Here is a 9807-nt window from a genome sequence, read left to right on the forward strand (position 1 = left end):
GTAGCAACCAGTTAATAATACCATAACAATCATTGTGCAGCACTAAAGCACCAACCCAGCTTATAGAGAAGGTTATAAGAACATTCAGCAACATTTTTAAAAGGTTTTAGGAAGGTTATCCTGTAAAGGTACAGAAATAGTGTTTCAGAAATGTTCTGAAAATGTATAGAATCTATAGAATGTTTTCTACATAATGTTCCCAGCTAGACATGTTAAAAGTAACAAAACTAGTACTAAACTAAAAAGCTCCCAAAACTAAAACATTAAATAAAACGTACTGAAAATTTGATGGATTGAACTTTCTAAAGACGTACAGAATGTTAAAAACATTCTATTAACCAAAAATTGTTGCTGAGTATGTAGTGACCACATAGCAACACCTAACATACCATAGCAACCATGCAGCAAAAGCAGAGCCACAACCTGGAAATGTAAAGTATTTTAGCTGTACAGAAAATGTACTTTCATAGTTTTAAAAGCTACAATTCCTATATAATGTTGCTTTGAGTTTATCAACATTCCTAATCTGTGTATAATTAGACATTTGTAATAACTATTCTGAGGTTGTGTGCCCATTCCTCAGCGATTGCTAAAAAAAATGACCCTGGGAAAAGAAGTGGTGGTGCTATGATGGCGCGTCGCTCCATTAAAATCAGCTGAAATTTATGGAACAAACAGCTGCAGCTCTCAACAAAAGCTGTGCAATAATTCACAGTGCCACTCGAGTGTTAAAGACACACACACACACACACACACACACACACACACACACACACTCATCTCTGAAGAGCACAGCTGATGATTTCTAGTGGCTGACAGTCGAATTCGCACATTTACTGGCTGCAAAGTCAAACACAGCCCGGTGTCGAGATCTATCATTGGAAAGGTTGCAAAAGGTGTCAGGCAAACAAGGAGAACACAATTTCCTGCTTTATGTGTGTGTGTTTGTGTGTGTGTGTGTGTGTGTGTGTGTGTGTGTGTGTGTGTGGGTATATGTGTGCACGCACATAAGGCTCAAACCACCAGGCAATCTGAGCTGCAGTGGACCCCAGAGAGGCCTGACAGCTGCCATTAACACAAGCATACATATCATTACAGGCTGCAAGTTTTTGTGCTCACAACGGCCATCGCAGCACGTCTCCTCCATCACACAGCAAACTCTCAATGCCCCAGTGCCTCCACTGCCCGCTGTCTGAAACCCAGCGGACGATCCCACATGAACAGCAAATGCCAACAGGCTGGGAATACACTAAACCACAACAAGAGAAAAAAAAGTGACCTGAAAACAGGACCTCAACAATCACTTTATAACACCAAAGCTCCTACCAAGCAACCACTTAGCAAAGAAGTATCATTACAAACACTTTTAACACTTTTTTAACAAGTTACAACTTGTTAAAACCACACAGAGCACTTAGTAACCACTAAACAACACCTTATAAACCTCATGAAATACCATGAAAATCACTTCATTACAACACTAAAGCACCTATCAAGCAACCACTTAGCAACCATGTATTATAACAGACACTTTCACATTTTACTTTAGCAAGCTAGAACTTAACAATATCAACTCAACCACCTGGGATACAACAGAGAGCACTTAGTAACCACTAATCAACACCTAAATAACCACATGAAACACCACAACAATCACTTCACTACACTAGCCTACCAAGCAACCACTTTAGCAAGCTACAACTTCATCCCAACCACCTGGGATACCACAGAAAACACTTAGAAACCACCAAGCAACACCTTATCAACCACATGAAATACCACAACAATCACTTCACTACAACACTAAAGCACCTACCAAGCAACCACTTAGCAACCAAGTATCGTAACAAACATATTTTTACACTTTAGCAAGCTAGAACTTAACAACATCATCTCAACCACCTGGGATACCACAGAAAGCACTAAGTAACCTCTAAGCAACACCTTATCAACCACTTAAAATACCACAACAATCAAGCAACCAGGTATCATAACAAACACTTTTACTTTTCACTTTAGCAAGCTAAAACTTGATTTCAACCACCTGGGATACCACACAAAGCACTAAGTAACCAGTAACTACTAAGCAACACCTTATCAACCACATGAAATACCACAACAATCACTTCACTACAACACTAAAGCACCTACCAAGTAACCAGTTATCATAAACACTTTTTCACTTTTCACTAAGCACTAAGCAATACCTTACCAACCACATAAAATACCACAACAATCACTTCACTAAAACACTAAAGCATCCATCTATTAACCACTTAGCAACCCCCAAGCAACCACTAAGTACAATCCTTGCAACAAGTTGAAGCCTTATAATAAATAAACACTTTGAACCACTATACCTAGCAACAGCTTACAACATCACAGCAACCACCTGAGATACTACAGCACCCACCTTGCAAACACTCTGGAACTAAGAGGGAGAGCCCAACTCCTGAAAAACAACCCCACAAAATAATCCCCCTGCCACCAAACTTTACATTTGCCACAATACAGTTAGATAAGTACAATTCTCCTGACAACTACCAAACCCAGACTCATCCATAGGATTGCCAGATGGAGAAATGTGATTCATCACTCAAGAGAACACGTCTCCACTGCTGTAGAGTCCAGTGATTGGTGATGTAAGGTTTGGACTGGACTGCTCTGCCATGAAAACCTAATCCATGAAGCTCTTTACGCTCTACTGCTCTTGAGCTGAACAAAAGCCACATGAAGTATGTAGGTCCATAGTTTTTGACTCTGCAGAAAGTTGGCGACATCTGCCCACTATACACCTCAGCAATCTGTTATTTTACATGGCCGAAAAAAGAACCAACAGCCTGTGAGAAGTCCTGGTACACAAAATGTCCCAGTATGGCCTATAGTAAACCGAGCACTCTCCAGCAGCACACCAAGAGCCGGCAACTCATACAGCACATTTCATGCTCCTCCTTCAGCACCGAACACAGAAATTGAAGCAGACATCAATAATTACGACACGCAGCATGAAGTATTCATCTTCAGCACGGCTTCACCACTCGTTAATGATGTAAGAGCTTGGGAAAGCAGTTGTTTCCGAGACGGGCATGAAACCACAGCTGATACCCACACTATTACAACATCACTTTCAGAAGAAAAACTTTGGCTTTCTTTTTTTTTCTTCTTATCTATCTTCTTATAGGTAAAATTACAAACAAACCCTAATCAGGTTCTTTAGAAGAACCACAGCTGGGTCTCTACAGAACCCTTCAATGGGGGATGCTTTGAGGAATACATAAAGAATATTTTTAAATCTATATAATCAACCACAATTAAAGTTTTATTCTTCCTGGAACACTATATTTAAAGGTACATTCTGTATAATTGAATGTACTGAATCTACACAATCCAGTGAAAGACGCGTTCAGTAACTTCTACCATGGCAAGAAAGTCATATTATAAACCAGCTCATGTGGCTCATGTGATATTTATCCATAGCTAGCTAAACTAGCCTCATGCACCGCTACCTGCGTTAGCCTAAGCCAAGCCTGTTATACCTGAAAAATCCCACTGCTCCAAAAATACACACCCTAGAGCTGGACTGGAGTGGAGACTTTAACTTACAGGTCCTAAAAATGTACTGCTTAGTTTAGCAAAGCCAGTTTAGACTGGTAGGAGAGACAGAGAATGAGAGAGAGAGACTCTTCTAAAACCTGTATATAGCGTTATATTGACTGCTAAACAGCTAAATAGCTAGATAGTTGCTAGGGATGGCCACTGCGTCATCCACCAGTCCCTAGTAAGCACATCTAGTGGTAGTGATAAATTGACTGAATTAGCTAGCCAGTTAGCTTACCTGTTCGGGAGAAAAGTAGCAGCTCTGGGTCGGTCTTTTCCTTCTTTGGTCACTGAGCATTTTTGAGACATGTTGAGGCTTTTTTAAGCTGTGTAGCAGCTGAGGTTTAACTAAAGCAGCTCTGTTAGCTAGCTCCTTTGCTGCAGCACCGATATCTGGCTGTAGGGTGGGTGCTGGCAACCTCGGGGGTGGAGTTAGTGTTGGGGAACGAGCAGCAGGCAGGAGACAGAGGACAAAACTGACACAAAACCTAAAAAGGGAACGTACTGCTGAATCCCTGCTGACAAGAGCTGCCAATGCTCTCACTCAACATGTTTTCTTAATATCTGATGATACATCCTGATCATTTTATCATTTACTACTTGAAATTTGTTACATATTGGTCCTTTAAGTCATGCTATTACAACATCAAAAGGAAACAAAATTATAAAATGGGATGAACCCCTATAAATGTATCACTTTTTGTTCTCAAAAGTACTATTTAGTGAATTTGTTTTTAAGGAACTAATGTTGTAAAATGTATTCCCTTAAAATGCTGCGTCTTATATACAGACTACAGGTATAGGTGGGTCAAACCCCCTTTTTCTGCAGTAAAATAACTTTAAAATTCACATTCTGAAAATTTAAATTTGAGGATGTTGAAATCTCCTACAGGACACTTGGAGAAGCTGCCTGTTTACTCTCTACTGCATTTAATAATTTTAGATCAGTAACAGGAATCAAACATTACAGGTTAACCTTCCGGGAACCTTGGTAAACGTTCTTATATTGTTCTCTGTCAGCTGGGCATTTTCCAATCCATCTGCACCCACTGTCACACCTCATTCCAACTCTGAGGATTCAGCTCTTTCACTTTGTAATCAGTTTAATAAATGCTGTCCTGTGACTTTTGGCATGTCAGAGTATAATAGTTACATCTTTGGTGTTTTTTATTGACAGTGATAAAGAGGTAGTGTGATAAGTGATCCATAGAACAGCTGAGGGTGAACTCAAGCGTCTTATCCAGTGTCTCTGGTGCAGTGGGAGCACTAGAGCACAGCCCTGAAATCCCCTGGAGCGCTGTCAGCCCGGCCGATAAGGCACAATAGGCCCAGTCACCTGTAGAGCTGTGCGGCCACACTACAGCCAAGAGGACCTGGATAGCCTCTACTGCCCATTCAACAGTGACCTGTAATCTCAGCCCTCTTTAGATATGAGCTGCGGTGTCCAATAACTGCCTAGAGTATGCAGCTTAAACCCATAGACCACAAAATAGCATTGCTGCCTTATTTAAATACGGACTGCAGTGACAGTGAACATCCAGAAACAGCAGAACTGAAAAACTTTAACAATCTTAACTTAACAAAACAATGTAATACAGAAAAAATTACTATATTTTAAGCACTATAAGGAGCACCGGATTATAAAGCACATTATGTGACACTAGTAAAGAACAAGGGTGTCACCATGTTTTCCTTCTAATTCAGCAGGTCTCGCTGATGGATGGTGGTGGGTGGGTAACTTAAAGCTAAGCTAAGTAAACAAAACCGTAATTCTTAAAAAATCTTAAAATCGGTTAAATTCAAATGAGCGCTGGATGTTAATCTACATAGATTTCTCTCATGAAAACTGTTTATTTGGGTGAGTAAAGCGCTTCTGTTTATTTACAGTTATCTTAGATTTCCAGATTTCCACTAAGGCTGGGTGCAGCAGCATTAGCATTAGCATTAGCGACTGTAATGTATGAGTTGTGGAGTTTGGCATGAGGTGGAGTGATGCTAATCCAACATCCTGCCTGATTTCACTAACACTCGTAAAAAGTCTTCACTGGAACGTAGAGACAGTTACTCCAGCAAAAGCAGTATAAACTCTTTATTCATACCCATGACTTTAGAATAAACATTGAATCGGCAAGTGTCCCATCACTTTTGTCCACATAGTGTATGTTTAATTCTTCTTTCCTGTTTCTGTGAAGATTTAATCAGAAAGAAGCGTATCATCTTATTAATGTCCACTTTATCATCATTCAAGCTGTCAGCTAATCACTGCTGATTGATTGAGGGGGTTACATGTTTAATCAATTATTTACTTGATTAAGTAATTTATATTAATCACCCAATCAGGACAGACTCAAATACAGATTCAGAGCTGTTATTTTTTAAACAGTTTTCTTTTATGCAATATGATACATTCTAATAATCTCTAAATCTCTGCTTCAGTAGTCATTTTGATAACTTACAATAACTTGACAATTAGCACTTCGGAACTATTTCTAAAATACGCGAGTGTGAAGAACCTTTCTTAAATCCTTTCTTGATCCAACAATGGTGCACCATGCAGCTTGAATTAGATCGTAAAGATGCAAAAAATTGCCTTGTGTGGCTTGAAATGCACTAAAGGCATGCACTAAGTCTCCTAATTAATCATGGATGTGTCACTTGTCATTTCCTTTAAGACCCGTGTGTGCTCTGGCTTTGGCGCAATTGCTATTTTAACAGCGCAGAGCTTCTGATCTTCTCAGCAGCGGAAACTGACCTGTGTGTTCACGCTGTGAAAGTGCGTGAGCAGATTATTTACAGGAAAAGGGGGGTGTATGTGTGTGGCTCCTGCTTATCTAAGATAGCTATAGATAATAGTTTAATGATAATAGCCAATTAGTGTTCAAATTGGCTTGTGTCACACATGTGTTTTCCATTGCCAAGATAGCAATATGCCAGAAATTTACCTGAACACGCTTCACTTCCAGACCACCACACCCATCAGTAAAAAAATATATTCGTAAGCGCCTTTGCTATTTAAACGCTGACTATTCACATAGACTAGTCACAGGGTGTAAGATAATAATAAATATCGCTTGACAGTGTTTTTCTCCTTATTTCTTGTTGCTACTCCTGACTATTCCAGGAGACGCGTTGGTGCTCCAGAACACGAGTCAGAGCAAAGGCCGTGATCACTGTGTGATAACACACTGCACGCTTCATGTCTAATCAGTTGACAGATCCAGTAATTACCACATCACTCAAAGCCCACAGTCACAACATGACACCATGACCAGCGGCTGCTCCGGAAAACTGAGAGGATTATTTAGTATACAGGTCAATATAATATAATGTGTCTTTTGTGTTGCAGCATAGTTGTTTCATACAATTTCATACAAACACTCAGTAAAAATATATTTCTCAGGATTGACTCTGATTAAACACATTATTACACATATAGAAGAAAGTTAAACTTCACTATAAAGACCTTTCTGTACATTTTAGTCAGTGTGGGGGGACAGAGGTCTTTTGCTTTGCCTGCAGTGCTGCCTGGTTAGGTTTAATGTTCCTTTTAAGTGCTTAAATAACACATAAAAAAGATTAAAGGTGAAGATTCTTCTAAAATATACATATATATTCTAATATTAAGCATTGTAATTATTTATTTAGCTTTTTCAAAAAAATTATTTAGCTTTTTCCTGTTCCCTTGGGATAGACAACCCCACCCCTTTAAGAAAGAAACATGACATCAGGACCTTTGTTTTATTTTATTTTAAAGTGACTAACTACTCTTTCTGCTGCAAGTTCAGCAATTAATAATATTCTTTCACTTAAAGCATCATTAAGGATTATATTTTCTGTAGTAACTCATAACATGATCAGGATGTATCATCAGATATTAAGGAAACATGCAGTTTCGTTAAAGTTTAAGCACTAACAGCTCAGAGCTTCAGACAGTATTTTCTTACTTGAACTGTGCAGTACGTCATGAAAATCTGTGACGGGTTTAGCCTCCGAATCAGCGCACAACCATTCCCCAGTCCCATTTCCACACCCTGGGTTGCCAGGTATAGAACAAATCAGCATGCAAATAGCATACTGCATCCATAGAAATGACTAAGATGGCTGGCTGTTTTTCTACTGAACTAATAATCACTGAGCTTCAGTAAGGTTGCTAACCATAGCTGGGTAATTTATCACCACCACTACTTAACCCTGATTTCCACTAGCTGGCTCTAGTCCGCAGAATGCAGAAAGTTGGCTGTGTATGACTTCAGTTGCAGAAAATCAAATGTAGCGTAAACTCTTCACCAACTCAACTCCATCAGCAGCCAATAAAACCTTAATTATTTAAAAATCAATTTAAAAAATCATTATATAATGTTAGCACGATTGCAGCAGCTGGAATCCACTACTGTTCCACCATTTGTAGCCGCCAAATGTTTTTCTTACCTCCATCTCATTATATTATATTGACCTGTATACTAAATACAAGTCGTGTAGTATGTGCTTTAAATTGGTTCAGATTCTATTAAAATCTACAAATAAAACAGTAATGTAATGTAATAGATCCAGTCTGTTTATAATCTGCTACCACTTTAAAGTCACGTGTGTATTCAAGGCTTTAGGTACATTTCTCATAAATAAGAAATATTGTAGAATAAATGAGTATTGACTGAACGCACAATTATTTTTATAACAGTGAGCTGCATGGTCACATCGATCCTGCAGAACTTAACTCGGCAACAACAATTAACTACAGCAATAATGTGTACATTCCTGTATTGTAGCGAGAACGGTTAATTTATAGCGCAAACTATCAATTTCCCAAACAATAAAGAACAAAATGGAGAAACCCATTTTCTCCTCCATTCTGGTTTAATTGATTTTATTCAGCGTTTTCTGAGCTCATTACTATCTCGGTAATAAGCGCCTGGCTCATCACGAGCACGGGTGGGCAGCTGTGGGTCAGTGTCAGTAGAGTGCTGGGCTATTGTATTCAGGGTTGTGGGCTCAATACCCAAGCTGACCCTGGCTTTCTAAACTGAAAATACACTGCAAATATTAAGAAATGCATTGTTCTGTACAAATACAATGTATGCTGCTGCCTCTGATAAGTGGATAAAGTGCCTCTTTAAGCTGTAAAATTAGGTGAACAATATTTTTTGTCTGTTAGCATTGCAGTTCTAGCCTGTATGTTAGCATCATGGCTCTAGCTAAGCTGATGTTGTCTGTTAGCATCTCATTTCTAACCCTGCCATGGCTAGCTATTAGCATTGCGACAGCATTGTATTCTGGCTGCTGTTCCTGATAACATTTGGTGTTTGCAACAATAAACGGAAACGCTTAAAGTAACATTCCCAAAAAGTAAAGTTAATAGAATGTTTAAAAATGTTAAATAAAAATGTTAAGAACATCCAGAGAACTTACCTGCTAATCGAGCTCACTATTTTCCCGTTCAGAGGGGAGTATTATCAGTGTGTAGCCTGCTCCTAACCCTGGCTAGCACTGCTGAAGCGGTTAGCCGCTAATGCTAATGCTCAAGCCTTAATTCTAGAGAAATTCAGTAATCTAAGTTTTGTGTAAATAAAGAAAGTGCTTTACTCACCCAAATAAACAGTTTTTTTCAGAAGAGAAATCTGTAGATTAACATCCAGCTCTCGTTTGACTTTAAAAGAAAGTCTTTTTTTATAACAGTTTTGTTTACTTAGCGTAGCTTTACTTAGCTTAGCTTTACTTAACCTACCCCCCACCACCACCCAGCGGCGCTAAAATAATCCATTAACGTTACCCTTTAAATAGACATTCATTTATAGTGAGCCTTATAATATGGTGTGCCTCATAGTGAGAAAAATGCAGTGACCAAAAATTGTTTGCTGGGTAGACTACAGGCCAGTAGGTGTCTTAAATAATTATATATATATATATATATATATATATATATATATATATATATATATATATATATATATATATATATAATTTAATTATATTATATAGTGTAAACTATATTATATAGTGTTATATATATATATATATATTATATATATAACTAATATACATCTAAAATCTACAAACATTAATTATTGTATTTTTAAAAGCTTAGTCTTAGAAAGAAAAGGCGTGATTAATTGAATTAATCTCTGAATATTACTGTTTTTATTTTAAATATATATATTTTTTAATCTATTGAAAAATCTAAAATTTAATTAGGAAATTTTGCTATTCTGGTAA

At 38.1% G+C, this 9807-nt stretch overlaps 1 long non-coding RNA gene across 1 annotated transcript in view; it reads right to left on the reverse strand.

The window, feature by feature from the left end:
- The window catches only part of LOC125794792 (uncharacterized), a 44740-nt gene extending 35294 nt beyond the window's left edge, over window positions 1-9446 (reverse strand). The window contains exon 1 of the long non-coding RNA XR_007433808.1: window positions 9182-9446. This is a non-coding gene — a long non-coding RNA (uncharacterized LOC125794792). The remainder of the gene's footprint in view (window positions 1-9181) is intronic.
- Between the last annotated feature and the right edge of the window lie 361 nt (window positions 9447-9807).

The sequence above is a fragment of the Astyanax mexicanus genome, chromosome 2 (genome assembly GCF_023375975.1).
Source record: "Astyanax mexicanus isolate ESR-SI-001 chromosome 2, AstMex3_surface, whole genome shotgun sequence".
In the NCBI taxonomy this organism is placed as follows: Eukaryota; Metazoa; Chordata; class Actinopteri; order Characiformes; family Acestrorhamphidae; genus Astyanax; species Astyanax mexicanus.